Genomic DNA, 21,261 nt, shown 5'->3' with positions numbered 1-21,261 from the left:
TTCAACTCACAAGGTTTCCCATAATTTAAATTTATTTTATTCTGGAACAGAAGAAACCAGGGAATCACTTTTTCATCCAGCCACCTGTAGGTCAGATCCTAGCAGAAAAAAAAAAAGACAGTGTCAGAACAAAGTAACTATCAGCTGTGAAGTTCCTGATTTGCACTATTTAATCTAGAGTACACATCTCAGGAGAGAACTTGCTCCCACGCCAGCCAATGGCACCAGCACCCAAATCCTCTTTGGCTTTAGTGGTAACTTACCTATGGTGTGGTTGCAGCAACCCCTGAGCAGCGAGGAGGAGCCTGTGGTTACACAAGTCACTTATCAGTGGCCATCTGTGACACTCAGTCCAAAACAATCTTTATGCTGTTGCTTCTAGAGCTGGAAGACATCACAGAGCAAGGCTGTAAATGTTTCCTTAAAGAAGTCTGCTCTGAAACAATTCCTGCCCCTCTAATCTCAAAGCACTGAGTAGCTTTTACTCTTCCCATTTATCATCAGGCTGCCTCTTCATCTTTTCTCCCCTTACTCCTTGGAAACCAAAAGCCCCATGTGCTTTTCCCAGGGGCTGATCCTGCTTGGAACACAGCTGTATTGCCAGAGCACCCAATGTGACTGGTGGTTTGTGGGGCCATTCCTTCCCTCCCCTTTCACACATCAACCTTGATTTCTTAAGACATTCCCTGTCATCAACTTTGCCGGCTCAGCCCGTCGGAAATTGTTATTGACCTTCTGCAGCAAAGGAATTCTGTTAAATAAAGCGTAAAACCATTTAGCAGAATGCAGCTGTCAGCTGCCTGGAGACAAAGTGCTGTTACAGCCTGTGTATTCAATGACTGTACATCAGGCAAAGATAAAAAATGCATCTATTATTTGCCCTTCAACCTGTCACTGTTTGCTTAAAAGGAACTTAAAAGCTCTTTGCAGCTCTAAACTGTGCTATGACAACAGCAGCTCATGATCAGCTCCAGAGCCATGCCTGGGCTGCGGGGAGCTGGGTCTGGGACAGCACTTGTGCTGGTGCCACTTGTCACAGGGTGGGAGGACAGGGCACAGTGCCCCACCAGTGCCACTCGTGTTTGTGGAGTCTTTGCAAGGAGACCCCACCAAGGGAAGCACATGAGCCTCAGTGGAGTTTTTTCCTCACAGCAGTGTCAGACAGGGATAACAGCACATCACAGGCTCAGTTTCTCTCCTTGCCCTTGGCTACACGACCCCCTCGAGTCCCACAGAGCCACGCACAGCATAGACACCCAGGTGCCACCATGCTGATGGCCAGTGCTCTTCCTGGTACTGCTCCTGGTAAAGCCTCCAAAGATTAGGTACTCTGATCAGCACATGAGTCATGCTACCTACACATCTGGCATATAATTAATGAATTTAAAACAAGCAACACACAATACTGAAAAATTCCCTTACCAGCTTAAGCCCAGCTTAGCAGCTGCCCTCTTGTCAAAGCTGTGTTTGGGCAACAGCAGCCCCAGGACTCTGCAGGACCATTTCCTCCTAAATACAAGTTACAGTGAGAACTGTCAACAAAAGTACTTTAAATAAAGTTTGTCCTCCGCTCATTTCCTTTCCACCCCTTCCAAAAAAAACCCAGCCCTGGGTCACTGAGCGAGAATTAGAGACAGAAATTCTCCACTCAGAGACAGCAATTTTTGCCTCACAAACTCAGCACAGCAGAATCCTGTCCCTCAGACACAGAGGAGCATGACTGCCAGTGGGCTGTCTCACTCGCAGACAAGAAACTTTGGGAGGTGGATGTTATTTAAATCCCTGCTTAGGAAAAGAAAACCACCAGCTCTCAGACATTGGTAGTTTGGACCCTTTTAAGCTGTTTCAAGCTGACATCCTCCTCCTCATCCTCCTCCACAAACATCTTAATCCAACCCCCTCCTTGCACACAAGAATAATCCATCCATCCAGCGTGTAATTTGTCTGTGAGTTTACCCTGAGAAATGCATTCATCAGACCTAAGACAGACACATCCCCTCGGGGGAAGGATTCTTCAGATTGTGTCCTTTCTAGGATGACCCTTTGGGGCACGTCCCCACCCCCAGCAACCTGATGCAAGCCTGAAACTCTCCCAGGGCACCTCCAGGAAGGCAAACAGAGCAATTATTCTTTCACTGCTGTCTATTTCTGTGACAGACACAGTTATGAGATGAGCTGTGTCAAGTGTCTCCATAATGGGCTGACATCCAATCCCTCCTACCTCTAATCCCTTCTGCTCTGGCTCATCTTTGATCACGATGACAAGCAGGTGCTCTGCTGGGCACCAACACCAGTAAAATTCCCATTCATTCCGTGCTGCCTTTCAGCTTATGCTCCATGGCAGCAAAGGGCAGCACACTCGAGTGGCAGCTGCAACAAAGCTACAGCCTTGATTGGCTTAATTATATTAATCAAGCCACTGGGCTTTGATATCCCCTCCCAGGAGCCCCAGAGACACAAGGATATCATCTGACACTGAAAAATGAGTCTTATTTCCGTAGTCCAGCAAAAGGAGTAGAAAATTAAGACTATGGCAAGAGAAATGCTGATGTTTCTCACCACTGTGCAGCTGTGCTGTCAGTCCAGTAGATAAATCAGGTCCCCAGCCAGATAAGTGTTTTAATCCTTTCCTGACATCGCGCCAGGCTCTGAAAGGGAGGAACAGCACAGAGTTAGTTCATGTAGCAAACCATTCCTTTACCTTTGCGTCTTTAACGCCGAGCCTCAGAGTGATACTTCCACAGAGGAAAAGATCAGTTTCAGACAGGGATAACCTTTATCATCACTAGCTCAGCTCCCAGAACAGACAAACCGCGGGGCCTCAAAACCTCGGGCCTGTTCTTGCCCTCGTGGCTCCTCAGCCGGGGCAGCACCGACACCCGCGGGCAGGCGTGGCTGCCCTGACCCACCGCTCCGGGGAGCTCGGACACGCCCGGCGGCAGCGCTCAGGCTGAGCTACACCCGCTGGCTATAAAATACTCTCCCACAGGCGCTGTGGGGAAGAGCCGGCACAAGCGGAGCCAAACCCAGCGAGTTGAGGATCCCGCAGCGCGCCCGGCCTTGCTCCCTCCATCCACCACGCCCGGGGGGGGGCGCACCATTACGCACTCCCCCGCAGCCATCGAGGCCTCGCAGCAGCCCTACAAGGGGTCCCGGCGGTGCACGGGAGTCCCCCGCACACCCTCCCGCCGTCCCCGCGCCCATCGGGGCCGCCGTGCCCGCGGATGGCGCCGGATGGCGGCCGGTCCCGCTCACCGCACACAGCTGCGCCGCCATGCTGCTCCCGTGCGCCGCGGGGAGGGCGGGGCCGCGCGCGGGGGCTCATGGGAAGTGTAGTCCAGCCCCCCCTCTCGGAGCGCGAGGGCGGATGGGAAATGTAGTCCCGCCCTCCCCGAGATCCATTGCCCCCCCATCCCGCTCGTTAACGGCATTTATTAATTATTTATTAATTCTTCACGTCTCCGGCACGCTAAGGAGATGTGCGTGATTGTGCTTAGCGCGCTAAATGCTTCAAAAGGCTGAACAAGCATTAGCTCGTGGAGGAAGGGGCTAATTAGCCAGAGATCGGGGATTAGTCAGAGATTAGTTACTAAATGTATGTGCCGTGCTTTGAATAAGCGACGCTTCCAGGATGTGCTGTGATTGTCCTTCTCTGTGAAAACCTGTCATGAAATCCACAGGATCCTGTCTGGCTTACATATGAAACTATAAATGAAATTATAACTTCCATATGAAACTATATATGATCCTATTTACATTATATATGAACAATAACACAGTGTGAACAGAACCAAGGGGAGGAAAAATAAGAACTGCCAATTTCACTTTCTTGCCACAGAGGTACATCCACCCTTCTGGAGAAAAGCTCCAGTGCCAATCAATGGAAAGCAGTCAAACTAGAATCTGAAAGCAGCAAAATCTGAGTACAGGTGACAAGCCCAGAGTCACCTCTGAAATGTCTGAGAGCTGAGGAGTCGTCTCTCTGCTCCTGGATTCCCTCCGACAGCAGGAAGATCACAGAATCAGAGAGTGGTTTGGGTTAGAAGGGACCTCAAAGATCCATCGCCCCTGCCACGGGCAGGGACACCTTCCACTAGCCCAGGTTGCTCCAATCTCCATCCGACCTGGCCTTGGACACTTCCAGGAATGGGGCAGCCACAGCTTCTCTGGACAACCTCTGGCAGGACCTCCCCACCCTCACAGAGATGGTTCCATGCTGCTGCCTGCTCTGGGAGCCCCTTCTCCAGGCAAGGCAAACGAGTTCCCAGGAAAAGACAGCGTGACTTCAAGTTTATTTTTAGTGCCTGGATCCTCCTGGCCTTGCTCCTATTTTAGAACCTGATTTTTTTTTTTAATTTATTCCAGAGCACAGATTTAACCCAACTCACAAGTCCTTTACTCTTTTACACAAGAATGGCCCATGTTGTTCCTTAAATCTCTCTTAAAAAGCCAACGGGCTGCAAAAGGAACTTTTTTTTTTTAAGTGGTCCAAGAAGGCTGTAAACAGATACCAAGGTGGTGCTAAAAATAAGCTGCTTCCAAATTAAGCAGCTGACTGTGAGGTGTTCCCCAGCCCTCTGTGCCCTCTGATAGCTGCAGAAAGCCTCACAGGCTGCCCTGGTTGGATGGGCAGGACCTGGGGGAAGCAGCTTTTGGTGAGTCCTATGCTCTGGCTTGAGGACAAAAGAGATTCCGTGCCTTCCTGCCCCACAGGAGTGTTTGGCCTGGTAGGAAGGCAGATGATGATACAGAACAGCAATAATTAACACAGCCCTTGTTGCAGCGGCCTTTGCTCTGTGAAGACGGGGCTGGCAATCTGCCTGGCTGCTTTTAGCTTCCCAAATAAGCAAATATGACCCATCACAAATAGAATTAGCCATTTAAGTCCCCAAGGGACATAAGTTTTTAAAAACAAAACAACTAAAATCCCCCCTTGTGCAGAGTTCAGATCCCGGGAGAGAAGACGTAGACTTGGATGCGCTGAGGGATTTGCCAGCGTCTTGATTTTCGGGTGAAAGCTGCTCAGCCCACAGTCTGTGTGTGCCTATAAATGGATAAGCTCTGCCAGGTACCAAGTAACTAATGGACTCAACAATTAAAAGCTCAGGAGAACGGCATGAGCTAAGTGTGGAGTTGATTGGCTGCAATTATTCATGGCTGTAGTGCACGGATAATGTTTCCAAGGATATGTTGGAGTCGGAACAAAGACTCTGGATGAAGAGAGACCGTCATTGCCTTGCCCATGCCAATGCTCTTCTAATTCTCTGCAGCTTCGCCTGTGTGGGAAATTAATCACGTTTTCTCAGCTTTTCCCTTTAGAGGGCGATCATGTCCCACAGATCTCCGGCGTGGAACCTTCACCAGCGGGAGCTGCAGGACAAGGCAGAGCCTCCCCGAGGTCAGCGGGCCATGGTGCTTCTTCTGAGGGTCTGTGAACCTTCCTAGAGATGCGAAGGAAGTTAGTCTGGTCTGGACAGTTCTGTTTGAACATATTCTCCTTCCTCAGGCAGCTGCAATGCTGCTCCCAAGGGCAATTTGGACATAATTTAGATAGATTTCCTGTGGCCAATCTCCATCAATTATGGTATTTTGTTATTCCAGTCTTTGAAAGGTTGAGCAAGCAAGGAAAGCTGTGAAAAGGGCATGGAGATCTACATGTGAGCTTTTGGGGGCTGCTCTCAACTTCCTCAGAGGATGAGGGGGGCATTGCTTCCTCCAGCAAATCATGAGAGACATTAAACCCCATCTTTCTGATTTCTCAAGGTGCTTCAGTATCTGTCCTTCAAAGCTACAGCATCACCCTCTCTAAGAAGTCTGGGCTTTGCTCTGAGGTGTTTGGTTACCCCTAGAGCAGATAATAGGAGAATGGGCAGAATATATGATAGGGGAAGGAAGGATGGAAAGAAAAATGGAAATCAATGACAGAACTGCTCCAACTTCAGCTGGGCTTTCATCCCATGCTCGAATTGAAGGACAAGATCTTCTTTCAGTTTTTCACCCATTTCCCTTCTTAGTTGCCTGTAAATCCCTCAAGGGAGAAACTCTTCATGCTTACTGATACCAGTTTGATTTCCTCTTGATCCCCCCCTCTGCCTGTCCAGGTCCCACCCATCTGTGCTTTCAGGGGTGCCCTGCTGTGGTTATCTTTGACACAGGGCTGGGGGGAAGCAGACAGGGTATTTGAACCCATTACAAAGCCAGTTCCCCCATTACCAACTCCATCTGGCTGGTGCAGGGGGTAGCTGCATTGATGTTTGTCTCTGTTAGAAATGGTCGGTGCACAGCAGTGCACAAAGAACAGTCCCTTGGGCTAAGGCTGGAGATTCCTTGCTGGTATTTCAGGTACCAGACTTCTGAGAGAAAAGATCTGCACTGTTAAGAAAAGCCAGCCACGAGGTCTCAGATCCTGGTGTCTGCTGCTTCAAATCAGTCCCAAGAAATGGCAGACAGGCTCTTTGGAGCCTCAGCAGCAGACAAGCAACATCTTCCCACATAGGACAAGGCACACTGCAAACAAAACATCCTTCCCTGCTCCCGGCAGCAAAGCTCTTAAGCCTTCATTTAATGTTAAATACACGTTTAAACCTAAACCCATTCCTCCTCAGCATGTCTTGCATGCTTATGTAGAAATTTAGCAGACTCAGGAATGCTCTGCTGTAACTGGGGCCTATCTGAAAGCCTGTGCACTGAATAATAAAGAGCTTTTTCCTTACAGAATATCTGTGCAACGAAGGGATGGCTTTTCTGGGAGCATGGTAGGATCTACAGGCAGGGCTAAGACATGGATTCTGCAGGTAGAGAACAGAAAAGATTGCCCTTTCTCCCAATAATGCAAAAGAAATGGCAGCTTCAGCCACTCAACTCTTGCTCCTGCTTCTGCCCCTTTTTCTCAACTGAATTTTGGGTACAGTGCAACAAAAAGCAGTCCTAGGGTACTGTCTTCAACTGCAACACAGGAAGCAGCTTGAGGAGACCATGTTGGGAATGGAGTCAAGTTGATCAATGACTTGACACCTTCAGGTCTGTGTCCCAGCTGGGCAAAGTGACCATCTTTGTGTGAGCGAGCCAGAATGCATTCCCAGCTCCATTCCTTGAAGGAGCCCATCGGAACAGAGAGCCCACCACAAAATGTTCCAGTGGCAGGGAGTGCACAGATAAATCCTGGGGCCAGACAGATGCACTGGTGCAATAGTAGCAGCAGGAATCCAGTTTCTTCGTGGACGAGCATGTTTAATTAAAATATATACCCTCAGAGCATACCTGGAGATAGAAGGTGTGTACAGCTACAAAAATGCCCTCAGAGCTAGAAGGAAAACCTTAACACTGTAAAGCTAGTGAGACAGGAGAAAGATTTCCTTTTAGGCCATGTTAGATGAGCAAGGAAAGGAGAGTTGTCCTTGCTTTGGGCAAAGAGATGGATCCTCTCTATTTTCTGTGTCAGCCTGAGAGATTACAGCATGGTAAGCAGAAAGGGAGTGAGCTGGTATAAAAATATCTGGGCAATATTAATGAGAAACTTCTCAGGTCCTCTTTTATCACAAACAGTGTTTCTGTTTGCTTGGATTACTTGGCCACCCAGCACTTGGTTCAGCCAACCCAGCCTGCACTGTCCTGTAAGCAATATTTCATCTATCAGGCTCAGATACAAGAAATATGCTGGGCACGCACGGAGCAAACAAGCATATTCTTGCAAGTAATTAGCATAAACTGCACTGAGGTCAAGCGGTTGTGTCGGGAGCACAATGCAAATCAACATTTCCTCCTCCTGCAGATGGAAAATGGAGAATTGCAAATGCCATATCTCCGGCTCACCCCTTGCTTCCCATCGTTTATTCCAGAGGAAGGAGATAATTGTTTCGAGGTGCTTTTGAGAACAGCATCTCTGCTGCTTTCGTTGCTTAATGGGAAAGAACATGTTTAAATGATGGAAGGTCACGTTATTTCAGGACCTTTCAGGTCATTTTTTTCTTGCCCTTGTGGAGGGAAAGCAGGCCAGGTGCCTAATTTGACCAAATCTGAAGTGGTAAACTGAGGCCTCTCAAAGTGACAGAGGGCAGCTGGTTAAAGGCCACTGGTTATTCCTTCTGCTATCTCTAAAATGGTTTGTTGAGGACAGTCTCCCAGTGACATCTGCTTGAAGGAGCCCTGCTGCAGGGCATCAGACCAAGGGCCACCAAGGCTAATGTAATTTTTTCCAAGAGATGTCCAAAATGAATGCCTAGGGAATGAAGGAGCAGCATTATTACATATGGTACATCTCCCAGAAACTTCCCTGCCACCAACCATTTGAGGGGTGTGACACTTGAGAGCCAGAGGTCATTTCACTCACTCTGCTAATGGGTTTTCTCTGGAATGGAGATTTCAGTAACTTTCTTTTCCATGAACTTGCCCAGTCCCCTTTTGAACCTGTAACAGCCATTCCCTCCTGTGGAGAAGAGAGGGACCAGCTTCCTTTCTTTCGTTTGTTCTGTGTCTGGCTCCTGCTTGTTTTGCTTGGTGGCCCCAAGTTCTTGTACAGGAAGAGACCATAAATGGAGAATTCCTCCCCACTCTCTCACTGTGCAGGCAGAACTTATGGTTCTACTTATCCTCCTCTTCTCTTCAGGCTCACAGGTGTGATGTCTTCAGAACAGATCAAAGAGTGAGCATAGTGTTGTTTTAAACCACTGTTTTCCTCTAGAATGTGATCTATCCACTTGCAGATGGCTTTTATGGTCTCTAAAGCCTCCCATGGATTACCCTGTGCTTGACTGTATAAACATTTTCTCTATCCCACATCCTGCTTCCACAGCATGGCTCGTACTCACTTCTCTGTCCTTTCCTCAGTCCAAACATCCTGCAGAAAGCCTCCAGCTTTCCTTGACAGCCTTCCTCACTCCCTTTCCCCACAGGTTGCAAATAAAACTCAATCAAGCCCAACGCAACACCCCCAGATTCCTGGAGACCTGCCTGCAGGGGAGAGACTCACGTGCCTTTCCCTTCTGATCGAACTACCAACACACGTCCTGCTGCGCTGCTGCTGCAGAAAGGTCGGTCTGTCTTCAGCCATCTCTCCCCTGCACGTCTCGAGTGCTCTCCTCTCTTCCCTCAGCTGTCATCTCCTCGCTGCTGAGGGAGGTGGGCGGGAGAACACGCACCGCGGGAGATGGCTAATCCTCCGTAGCGCTTGTGCTCAGGGATGGGAGAACTCAGCTGCTCTGGCATCCTCCTCCAGCTCCCCTCCCTCCCGGTGCCAGGGGGAGAAAGCCCCGCCGTGGCTGCCCGGCACACGCGTGTGTGCACCAGCGAGCGAGCTCTGCGACCTGGGGAGTGCTGCTGGGGGCTTGGGGGGCTGTGTGGTGGGAGCTGGACGTGCACCCCTTTATGTACCAAACCAGGGGTTCCACTTGCCCACACACTGCAGAGGGGAGGGAACTGCTCCCCGAGACAGCAGGTCTCAGGGTAACCCCCGCCCCCAGCAGCTGGAGGGGGCACGACTGAGGATGAAGTGGGCAGGCAAGGTGAGGCAGGGGGAACCAGGACAGCGTGGGTGGTACTGCAACAAACCACAGCACCTGGTTTACCACGAAGTTGCATGTGAAGCGCTGCTGACTTGGAGCAGCTGGCAAAAAAACTGGAAGCAAACCCCCCTCCTCCCCAATCATTATTTAAACAGTATAAAGGTCTCTGTAAATGTTTAAAACAACGTGGTTGGGAGGGGAAGGAGGAAAGACAAACAAGTTTGCTGTTTCAGCTTTGCAGAAACAGATCTTGTTTTTTGGCAGGGTTTTATTCATCCAGAGGATCTAGCTCCTAGCATGCTTTGGGAGGCTCCAGATTCATAATCACTTCCCAAACATCTTCCTCCAAGAGGCTGCACTTTGGCACAGGCACCACCCTTGGTGTCTGTGTTTGGCCAGTGCCCTGTGCTGTAGCATCCCAGTTTGTGGCCAGGGCACCTATGCCAGGAGTCAGTGGCTCTGAGTGCTCGCTCCCAATGATGTTTTTCTTTCCCAGACCTAAGTCTCATGATGGTCAAAGCTCAGCAGGAGCCAGGGAGCTCAAAGGAGCAAGATTCTGTGGGCTGGCTGACTGCTGGAGTACCTTTCCTACACGTGAGCAAGGCAGGAATCAGGAGCCCCTCTCTTCCCTGAGCACCTCTCCCAGTTCTCAGCTTGCTGCCTTTCCTTCCTCATCTGTCTCAGTACAACTGCCAGCACCTGCTGCATTACCACAGCAGAAACCCTATGTAATTCCTGTTCAAATACACAGCTGGCAGCATGACTTCAACTAATTCAGCTTTTTGCTGTTGAAAAGCTGGAGCTGTATCCTGGTTTGGCTCCAGGCTGAGAGGGAATTGATCTGAAGCCCTGGGCATTGCAGGCTGCTGGAGACCGGCGGCTGCTCTCCAGCCTCCATCCAGATCTGATGCTCCGTGTCCCAGATCCCAAACCCTGGAGCATCAGTCCTGGAGGAGAACCAGCAATTGTTTGGGCTCTCATGGGTGAGGGGGGGCATCCTGCTCAGCATAAGGGAGACTTTGGGCTGGGAAAATGAGGGATCATCCACGAGGAACACGTGAGAACCAGGTCCCTGGGGACCAGAGGATTGTACTCCCCACCAACTTGCCAGGGGTCTCACCCGTTCCCCAGTTCCCAGTCAGGGCTAATTTCTGCCCAGTCCTGCCTGCTCTGCTCCTGCCCAACCAGGGAAGGGTTAGCTCTTGAGCAGGGCTACTCCTGTTGCCTGGGGCTCTGTGTAGTTTGGAGGGGGGGAGGGGGAAAACTCTGATACTATTTTCAACCAAAGCCTGAAGAGTGATGTGAGGGACCAGCTGCTTGTGTGCTGTCCTGCCTCTCTGGAGTCCTGTTCTACTCAAATCAATAACTGCCCACAGACAGCACCAGCAAAAGCTGTTGCTGGGGTCTCCTCTGCTTTTCTAACTTCAGCCAGATCCTATGCAGAACCTACACTGTGATAAAAGAGACTGACACAGTGTGAAACCTTCCTCCTCTTCAGCAGATGGTGTTTGTGACAATGGACTTTGCTTGTGTGGTTATAGCAGAACGGCCTGGGCTGGCCGAGAAACAGAAAGAGAAGCTGCAGGCTGGGCTTGCTGGGACCAGCTTGCTGTGTAAACCCGGCCTGAAAGACTGCATCACAAAGGAGCTCTTGTTTTTTCAAGGATCAGGCTTTTCTGCCATCTCCAACTTCCCAGCTAAAGCACTGTCATGACTTGCCTGCAGTCAGTAGCTCCAGCCCCTCTGCAGCATTCCTGGCACTCTCCCGGGACCGCGGTGAGCGAGGAGGTGATGCGTGTCACAATGTGAACTTCATGTTACCTTCACAGAAAACCTAAATGCATCTTAACTGGGGTTAACCTGGTGTCACTGCCTTAGGCTTTAGCACATCGGTGCTGCATCTGTCCTAGCTGTGAACTCTACATGCTTCATGCCTGAAAACCCTCACGGTTGGAGGAACAGTGCCCTGACTTGAGTGAACCACTGAGATGGTGTGAGTTATGGCTGGTACTGCTGCTGACTGAGCCTGTTCCTGCATATCCTGCTAAAGTGATCATGGAGAAGGTGAAGCCGAACCTCCATCAGGCCCATTGCTGTCAGACCGGTGGGTGCTTTCAAGATAAACCTCAGTCTCAATCAGGGTGAACAAGAAAAAGCATATTGCCTTGATATTGTCTGGAGGCATGCCTTCTGCACCATGACTGAGGGTGGAATCTGGTTACCATCAAGAACCAGGTGTCAGCTGGCATAAGCCCTCCAAGAAACTGGGTTACCAATATTTCTGACCTGATTCCATCTATCACATTCAAGACGTGAGCAAATACAGAGCAAGTGTTGCTCCTTCAGCAGGAGAGGCCAAGAAGCCATGTGCTCTGATGCTGTTTGCATGTCTCAGCTAGTCCCAAGCCTCCAGAAACTCTTTTCCCAGTTCCATTTTGGCTGTCTGAGCATCTCCCTGTTCCCGAGCAGCCTGCCATGCAAACCCTACCAAACCACAGCAATCTGTGAAGAAGCTGATGAGCGTGGCAGGGAGACTACTGCAGGCTCAGTCCCACATTTGGTTAATACCCGGAGGAAATGTTTACCTTCACGAGGAGAGGGGCTACGTACATCTGTCAGCTCTGCTATTCAAGCATGCAGCAATCCCATGGACACACACACCACCTGAAATCTGAGAGCCAGCTCAGCCCTGTGTACATATCTCCTCACCAGCCTGACTCTGATAGCACCAGGCTTTCTCACAGCGCTTGGAAACAAACCTCACTTAGCCCTGACAAGCCTCAGAAGCTCTTTCACAGCAAGCCATGTGTGAACTTAATGTGTTCCGTACCAGCACCATCTACCTGCCTCTACCCTCCTCAGTTACAATAGGCACAACAGGCCTGGGCAGGTAGGAGGACACTGGGCACAGCTGGACTTGGACGCTGGAGGGTTCAGCCAGAGTCCACTCTTCCCCACAGCACTGCCTTCAGCTAAAGATCAGATCTCTCTTTACCTCTTCTTTCACTCAAAGCTCTCAAAGCAGTGCCGTATGGATGCAATCATGATCTTCATTAGTCTCTGTCTGAGCCCTCTCATGTTGCAAAATCCCTGGAGGGGACAGGCTGGAGTGGGATGGGGTTTGCTGCAGCTGAGCTCTGGTGGTTTTCCCCCCGGGGTTTCAAGAAGTTTTGTTCCACCCATGAGAAGTGCCAGGCATCAGGGGAAGATTTGTTTTTTGGCAGCTGTTTCCGTTTTGCTCTAGAAAACTGATGCTGTGCTAGGAATGCACTCTGACTAAAACTCCTCTGGGCTGCTCAGGTCAAATAGCAAATTGCAGCAATAGGGGAAATGGGGGACAGGAGAACACTTCTGATCCGTAGAGCAAACAGAAGGGCCGAGCCCTTTCATTTCCCTTTCATCCTTCCCTGAGCCAAAAGCAGGAGGTGAGCAGTTTGAGGGAGAGGCAGAAGCTGGGGGTTGGCAGGCTGCTTCCTCCCACCTCTGGCAGCCACAGAGCACAGACATGCACACTTGGCTCTGCCTGTGCCTGCTCTGGAGAGCTCTGACACTGTTAGTCTAGTTGCTTTTGAGGTGGTGTCTGATCCCTTTGGAGAACAGACCGCTCTCTTTCCGCTTGTTTTGCACAAGGCTCAGGAAAGCTTTAGGGATCAGAGGATTAAACAAGGGGTGTGACGAGCAGTGACAGTTTGGGAAAAACACAAGCAGCAAAAGGTTTTGATACTGTCAGAGAACATGACAGGCAGGTTCACAGCCCCTGCAGGCCTTGGCTTCCTGTTTTCTTGTGCCAAACGGGGAAAACAGTCCTGCGCGGTGACAGAGTCGCAGGTGGTGACCTTGTGGCAGGCAGGGCAGAGCTGGAGATGCTGAGAGCAAAGTAGAAAGCCCAGGCAGGGCCTGGGAGGGGGGGAGATGCTCTGCAGGGACTAGGGAAGCTGGGCACAGCTTTCTTTGGGAGGATGCTGTGAAGCATCTGGAAACTCATCTCTGATGTGCTCAGCTCTGTCCACTGCACCCTGGATGCTGAAGTTGCTCTCAGGGCATCTCTTCCTCCTACTCAGGGACTGCCAGGGCTGATGGGAACCTCTGGGGCTGGAGGGTGGGGGTGAGAGATGCAGGAACCCAAAACTTGTCTCCTTGCCCTCCACTGGCTGAAGGTGCCAGGACTGAGGATGGGGCCATCCCTGCCCAGCGGGGTGTCCCCTGGGTGGAGCACGGAGTGGGCACAGCCCCAATGCTCCAGCCCCTCGATGCTGCTGCAAAATGGGTCGCCCCATCAAAACAGACCTTGCCTTGTTCCCAGACTAAAAGAAGGGGCTGTGTGATAAAAAGCTGCAGCTGGTCTATCTAATCTCCCACCAGTGTCTGCATTAACTGTCAAGACAGTGATTTCCTTGATGCTGAGCAATTTTTTTCTGTGCACGCATCCAGCTAATCAATTAAGTTTCTCAGCAGCTTCCTCCAGCATTCAGGCTTGGAGGGTGGAAGGAATTTGTTATTCTAGGCACTGTTGGAGAGGCATGAACTGTACTAAAAGCAAATTGGTTGCGCTTTCCAAGCACTGACACTCTTCACTCACAGCTTGTCTTGCTGATTCTCCTCCCCCTCCCTCCTCCCTGCTCTCCTGAGCACCCCTGGTCAAACCAGCTCACACAGAGCTGGCCTAAGGCACATCTGCTCAGCACCACACTGTGCCCAGCTGTGCTGGAGCTGGGTGTTTGGGACACTCTGTGTCTCCTGTGTCCCATGCAGAGGCATGGATGTTTTCCTTGGGAGAGGGTCTTCCTTCAGCAGGTCAGTTTGGCTGTGCAAGGGCTGAATGCTGCTGGATTATCTCACCTGCTTTCCCAGCTGCAGCTGGTACAAGCTGGCGAGGCTGGGTGCCACACCACTGTCATGGGGATGTGCCTCTGCTGAAAAACTCTTCTCTCCTGATGCTTTTATTCCTTTTCCCATCTTGTTTTCCTCCTTCTTTGTTGTTCCTTGCCCTGCCTAGGTGTGGTCCTCCCCATATGGGAGGCAGACACTCTGGGATGCATTCACATCCGCCCCAGTAACCCTGGGCTTTGCAGAGCTGAGCACTGGACTGAGAAAGGGAAGTGGAAGGATCCAGCAGGGTGGGTGGAGGCACTAAGAAATATGGGGAGTTTGGGGTGATCCTGGGAAGATTTATGGATGGTTGAAAAGAATCGTGTCTCCTGCCAGATCGGATACACCCTGGCTCTCTTCTGGTGGGAATGGGGATGTTTTTTGTGAGTATTTAGCAATGCAATGGCTGAAATATGGGAGTGGCAGGGTTGCCGGAGTCAGGAAGGCCGTAGAGGTTTTTTAGGAGGTCAGGCAGTTGTGTAAGACTCCTCACTCCCCACACTTTGGCCTGTCAGGATATGTGCACACATTCTCCCGGGCCAAGGAAAATTTGGCCCCAGCAGGACTGCTGTTGGCTGGGTGGCTGGTGGGTAGGGATGACCACAGCTTGAGTCTAGCTTGGCATGGAGGTGAGCAATGTCTTTTCCATCAAGTGCTGCCTGGCAGCCTCAGGGGTGCCTGCTCAAAGCCATCCCTGCGGGTTTGTTGCTCAATGTGTCATCCTGCTTGGAAGTCTCAGCATAGAGGATGAGGAGAAACTGAGTGAAGAAAATGAGCCATTCCTTCAGAGGGTAATCTTTATCAGCGAGAGGATTTCAGCCACCTCCGGTCGTGTTCTCTACAGCAAAATAACCTGCTGCTAATAGTATTCCTCTTTTTAAGCTAAATCCCATAGATGTTCTGCTCGGGAAGTGATTTGGTGAACCAGGAAAGAGAACCCAGGATGCCTGCTGCCAGTCTTCTTTCCAGGCCATTACACAACACTGTTCTGGGGTTAAAAAACCAGAAACATCTGGGAATAATCAAAGCTATTTATGCTCTGGGAAAGCATGGCTGGAGAAAGTTTGAAGGAAGCAACTTGAAAGCTCAGCATTGTTAAAAGCAGTCTGGAAGCCCTGAAAATTAAAACTAGGGTAACATCTACAAAGAGTGAGGAAGTATCAAGAGAAGGATCTAATATCCTCTGTGGAGCAGAGAGAGACGGAATGAATTGTAATGCTTGAGCCTTTACTAAGCTACAGGGCATTAAAAATTGCTTTGGAACAAACAAATCTGCCATTCCTGCGGTTTCTGCTGGCAGGAGAGCAGAGGGAAAGACCAGGGGTCTGGCTTAAAAGCAGCCTGGGGATTGGAAGTGTGATTTAGAGGCAGATAACTACAATCCTCCAAACGCCTGGTACTGGTGATGCAGAGCCCACAGCGAGCAGTACCTGCCAGGGCTGGCTCAGGGGGGATGCAGGCTGTGCAGGGGAGGTGTGGGGCTCAATGCCATCCCTGTCAGGGTGTCACCAGCCAGAGTACAGCTGGGGCAGGGGGGAATGTAACCCTCAGGCTCTGCTTTCCAAGTGTCAGGATGTGTGCTTGGGCTGGCCAGTGGCACTGCCATGGGAAGGGGAACAAGACAGGTCCTGCTTCCTGGGGGATGTTCCTCCTGGAGGGTGACAGTGCCTTGCTGCCCATCACTGCGGGGAACGTGCTCAGATCTCCTCTGGCGTGGGAGTTCAAATGATCCTGGGATCATCCTCTGAGCCTGGTGGATAACCCAGGGCTGGCAGCTGGAAACACTGTCCGTGGGGTGTCCAGCTGGCAGCAGGGACTGTGGTGCTCCTTGTGCTTGCTGAGCTACCTGCAGCACTGACCCTGCTCCTTCCTCAGCAACCTGGGGGCAGCTTCCCTGAAATTATTCATGGAGCCAGCCTTCATTGATGAAAATCCTGTCTTTTAGCATCACTGGGAGGCAAGTCTGTTGCTGGAAAATCTCATTTGTGCTGATTTGTAGAAGCTTTAATCGTAGAGGGCCTCTCTCAGTGCTTTCCATTCCCTCTTGTACCACTTTACATCTCCCCCTACTCCTGCCTCTGGCTGGGTCTGGAATAAAAGCTCCTATCATCTCCAAGAGATGGAAAAGTAGCCTGGGTATGGGGAGGGTGAGCACACTGGAGGAAGGACAATGGGACAAGCAGCCACCACAGGAGCCATGGAAATGGTTAAAGATTTGGGGAATCCAGATCTGCTGCATCTTCTGTGACAATCTGGCCTCCCCAGCATCCTTGTAAATGAGAAGCCGCATAAGCCTCACACTCTATTATTGCTACAGAGCATTAGAGTCTCTCATTTAGGATAAACATTCTCATCTCCAGCAGAGCATGAATAACATTAAATGAGATAGTTAAAATGTTTCAGGCCAATTATAGCCCCGGTGTAACTTCGGCAGAGTTACACCAGGGATTAATTTGATCCGGAGAGCTCTGCCTCCTGTTCCGAACTGGGATTCCAGCACGGGTAATTACATCCTGCCTCTCTGCACTTCCTCTGGAGTTTTAATTGGGTTGAATGGACTCAAATTCTGCTTTTTTCTTCAGAAAGCCACCAAATTTCCAAACTGCTACACGAGCTGAGGGAGCTCTGCCCTGCCTCTCTGCCGTGCTAGTGAGGGTCAGGTCTGCTCAGGGATGCTGACAGCCCAGCACGGGTGCACAGCAGCCTGCACCCCTCTGTGCCTTCTGCTGCTAAACCCACCACCCCGGTCTCCTGTTGGGGGTCCAGCCCTCACCTCCCAGCCTGGATTCCAGACCAGGCTACTTGTGCACTGAGACAGGCAGCTGGACTGTCTCCCTCTTCCACTTCCCAGCCTTCTCAGTAAATCAGTGTTAATGAGGGACATTTGACCCTCTCTTTCCCTGAACAGCCTTATGAAGCATTTTTGTTCCATGAGATAGTTAAGAAACTTGAAGCAATTTCCTCTCCTTGCTTCTACTCTAGTTTTTTGGTGGATTTTTTTTTTTCTTTGAGAAAAGGAAAAGTTGCAGGCCACACACAGCTTTTAGGATGCCTCAGAAGTGGGAGCAGAGGAGAGACATCAGGGTCTGATGTGAAGGGGATGGAGCAGCCAGGCCAGTCACGATGAGGTGACCCCAGCCCTGGTCCACTTGGTCTGTCAGAGAGGCCACGTGTGCAACTGAGACAGGAGGGCCAGAGCTGGAAAAGTGCACTGGCTGGCTGTGATTAGGAATTTAATTGTGAAGGAATCAAATTCCGAGGCATTATCTCACTGAGTTGGAGCAATACACAGCCATGCATCCTCCATAGCCAACTGTATACAGGGGCGAGGGCAGAGGGAAGGGTGCTGGGAACGGTCTCCCTCGCAGATTTCCAGGACTTTCTGCTGCTGTGTGGTCCACTTCCCTTCTCACAGGGCAATGACGAAAACAGACAGTCAGATAAACCCCGGGGAGCTGGGCCCAGCCCCCCAGCCTCGCCCCCTCCTCCAAGGCTGTGTGGGACTGCGGGTCCTGTTCCACCCCCACCCCTCCAGCTGGGGGTAGCCCACTCGCCTTTCATTTCCCTTTTTGTTTTTCCTACACTGTATTTTAGTGGGGACAGAGATGGAAAGAAGAGCAGAGATGTCACAATCCTTCCTTCCTCCTCAAACAAACGGCATCTCCTCAGTGGGATAACAACGACGTGACCACAATGGTGAGACCGTGTCCATCAGCCTCCTGACCTGCAGGAGACCTTCAGCATCCTTTGGAGAAGTGCTGGTGACACCCTGCCTGCCCTGTGGAGGCTGCCACGACCCCTTCTGTGTTTCTTGTAAAATGGAGAGTGGTTTTGGCCAGCAGAGAGAACACAACGAACGAGGTTAAGCAAATTCCCACTCCCACCCATCCGGGGCCTTCCGGGACCATCCCAAATCTCCATGCAGACCACAAACACCTCGTCGTGGCCAGCAAGCCTTGCGCAGCCACTGGCTACAGGCAGGCTCGCCCGCTCTGAGCTCAGCTGCTGGCTGCGGCTGACCGAGTAAATAAAGAACATTTCTCACGAAATCCACCCTCTTGGAGGTCCCCAGGCAGAGAGCTGGCCTTTCCATGGCTCAGGAAACCTTTATCCCCCAAATCTACAGCAGCCCCGTGCTGCAGTTGATTTAGCAAGCGATGTTTGCACACCCAGGTTTGCAGTGCACTGACCCTGTTCCCGGCAGCACCGTGACATTTGCAGGCACCGTTTCCATCTGGCCCCCTTGTACTTTCCGGGAGTTTTTGTGTGCTTGTCCAAATGGGGGGAAAGGTCAGGGTTATTGATGGAAGGTCCAGACTAAAATCTGGACTTCCCTAAACCCAGGATGACTGTGCCAGGGCTAACCCTGCAGATTAGGGCTCCAGTGGCCTCCCCTCAGCGAGGCTCTGCTCCTAATCTTTGGGGCTCTCATAGCTCTAGCACACACCCATATTTTTGGGGGCTCTTCTGCATCCTGTTTCTGACCTTGCAGATCCTCCTTGTTGCTCCTCTCTGCCCACCCAGAGCCGAACAGCCTCCACCCTGATGCCTCCTCTGCAGCTAAGCCCTTGACCTTTATTTTCCCTTAAATCAATACCTAAAAGCCATGCTACAGCAATACCAGCATGTCAGGGGAATCCAGGTGATTTGTATCATCTGAAGAGCTGATTCTGCTTTTGAGGCTCAATCCTGGCAAGCTTTTGTCTTTTCAGCTCCCAATCTCTTCTGCGCTGCCTTCAGCACAGTATTGTATTCATCCCCTGACCTCCCTCCCTGGCATTATTGACTCTGTATCTTGGTTTTAATCTCCTATAAAATGAAGGCAGCTCCAGGTAAAAGCAGTTCTATTCTTCCTGATCATAATATTTCTTTTAAAAGACTTAACAGAGAAAAAAACTACAGGGAAAACTCTACAGACTTTTGTGAAATTCTCACTGTGGAGAATCAAGCTGCTGGGAGCTCTTGTTGATATCTATATCCTTACCTCCATGGCAGGGAGGTGACCCTACAGCCCCAGGATGGGGAGAGGGTGCTGCCATCAGCCAGGAGCATCCTGGAGAGGAGCTGCATCCAAGGCTTCTTCCCCACCATCACTGCTCAGCCACTCTCCTTCCTCCAATGCTGTGTCCTGCTGTGGCTGTCTGCAGTGGTTGGCTCTCAGAAGGAGCAAACAGCCTGTTTTGGGTGCAAACAGGGTGTATTTACCAGTGAAAATTCATGCCAGCCCTGCTGGTGAGGCCGGCACAATTGTGCCCACAGAAAGGATTCAGTTTGTTAACTACTCCACTCATAAAAAAAAAAACAAACCCAAGACCTACCTCCTTCTGTCTAATATCTACTGGCAAAAGCTTCGGGAACTGCTTTTGCAGTTAGTTGAAGCTGATGTTTGCGAGCCCACCATTCCCAATGACTGATCAGATAGACTTTTCCCATCAGAGCATTTATTTTTCCAACAGGACACCGAGTCCTGAAACAAATGAAGGCTTGCACAAGAAATCCTCTGCCTCAGTTTGGCAGCAAACAGAAAACAGGAATATTTTTCTTTATTCTAATACCAAATTTTTGTGGCTAAATAGAGCCAAAAATATATCTCACCCCCACCCTCCCCCCACTTCTCCCAGACACGAGACATCTCCGAACGCCGAAAGCAACTTTTCCCTGCCACAAATGGACCAGATAAACCCAGCATGAGACTGGTGCTTGGGAGAAACAGATGCGCCTCTAATGCTGTCATCTACAGCAAGCTGTGTCTGCAAACTGATCTTTTATTAATGTTTTTATAGCGATGGGAAAGCTGCGGGGCAGGGCCCCCGGTCGCCCCGTACCCGTGGGCTGCGCTACGGCTGGGGCTGCTGGACACAACCCAACCCAGGGCTCAGCCTTAGACAGGCAAAGTTCCTTCCTGCACCAGTGTTTAAGCCAGAGCCTGGCTCTCCCTGAGCCGTGGGAGGGCAGCTGGGTGTTGTGGGTTCATCGGTGTTCAGTGTCCTGGGTTGGTCTGCGGAGGGTTTCGGTGTGTGCCAAGGCTGGGATGGGCTGGGTGCTGCCTGCAGGGCATGGAGGAGCTGCAGGAGGAGAAGGAATCATCATTAGTTGTATGCTCAGAGCTGGGACAGACAAGGCTAGAAGACTGGGGGGATCTGCCAAAGGAGAGGCAGGGCAAGGCGAGTCCCTGAGCTGCTCCGGGCATTCAGCACCCCCGGGGGGATTAGGAATGAGCCCTGGGCTCAATTTGCCCCCAGAACCCCACACATGTGCCCCCTCACCCTCAACACCAAAGGTTCCCTTCCCAGGGCCAAGGCCTGTGAGTTGCTCTACCTTTTCTGGGAGCCACAGACGGACACCCCAGAGCCAGCCCTCACTCCTTGGGGTCAACGAACAGGACACAAAGCCACGTCAGACACAAATTCAACACAGAACTACGGAATTGTTTGGCTTAGAAGAGCATCCACAGCTTCTCTGGGAAACCTGCACCCCATCCCAGATGGATTACCACTGGCTCTGCTGCCTTTTCTGTCCCTACAAGGTGCTCCTGGCATCCCGACAGTGGGTGGGAGGCCACAGAGAAAGAACTGGATGTGCCCTCACCTGGGAACTGAGCTCCTATTGAAAGTAATTGGAAAAATGGGGTTTTTCCTTCCAATCTGGTAGTTCCAGGCTCTACTTTCCTTTCCCTAGAGCAAGACACTTTTCTTGAGACTTCACAGGCTCACCAGTAGGCAGGAAGACCTAGAAATCCTGGGTGAAACAAGAGAAAAACATCATTAAAATGTGACCAGGCTTTTTACCCCAAGCTAGCACTTCCTTTCCATAGTTTCCCCAAATCTGCATCATCCCAGGTAACTGCTACATCCCACCTGGCTTTTACTCCCAAGTGGTGTCACGTGGTGTT

At 50.9% G+C, this 21,261-nt stretch overlaps 2 long non-coding RNA genes and 1 other non-coding gene across 3 annotated transcripts; all 3 read right to left on the bottom strand.

Moving 5' to 3' along the window:
* On the bottom strand, positions 1 to 3,012 carry LOC113992678. The gene is made up of 4 exons (XR_005566870.1): positions 2,560 to 3,012; positions 1,423 to 1,509; positions 264 to 384; positions 1 to 98 (listed from the first exon to the last, which is right to left on the bottom strand). It is a non-coding gene; the product is annotated as an uncharacterized LOC113992678 (long non-coding RNA).
* LOC113992729 lies at positions 2,718 to 2,794 on the bottom strand. Its single transcript, XR_003542326.1, has one exon. It is a non-coding gene; the product is annotated as a small nucleolar RNA R38 (small nucleolar RNA).
* A 16,977-nt stretch (positions 3,013 to 19,989) lies between the features above and the next one.
* On the bottom strand, positions 19,990 to 21,261 carry LOC120325033. Its single transcript, XR_005566809.1, has 3 exons — positions 21,227 to 21,261; positions 20,958 to 21,107; positions 19,990 to 20,434 (listed from the first exon to the last, which is right to left on the bottom strand). It is a non-coding gene; the product is annotated as an uncharacterized LOC120325033 (long non-coding RNA).

The sequence above is a fragment of the Pipra filicauda genome, unplaced genomic scaffold (assembly GCF_003945595.2).
Source record: "Pipra filicauda isolate LSUMZ 115617 unplaced genomic scaffold, ASM394559v2 scaffold80_size11013439_pilon, whole genome shotgun sequence".
Taxonomy (NCBI): Eukaryota; Metazoa; Chordata; class Aves; order Passeriformes; family Pipridae; genus Pipra; species Pipra filicauda.
This window is presented reverse-complemented; position numbering and strand designations above follow the sequence as displayed.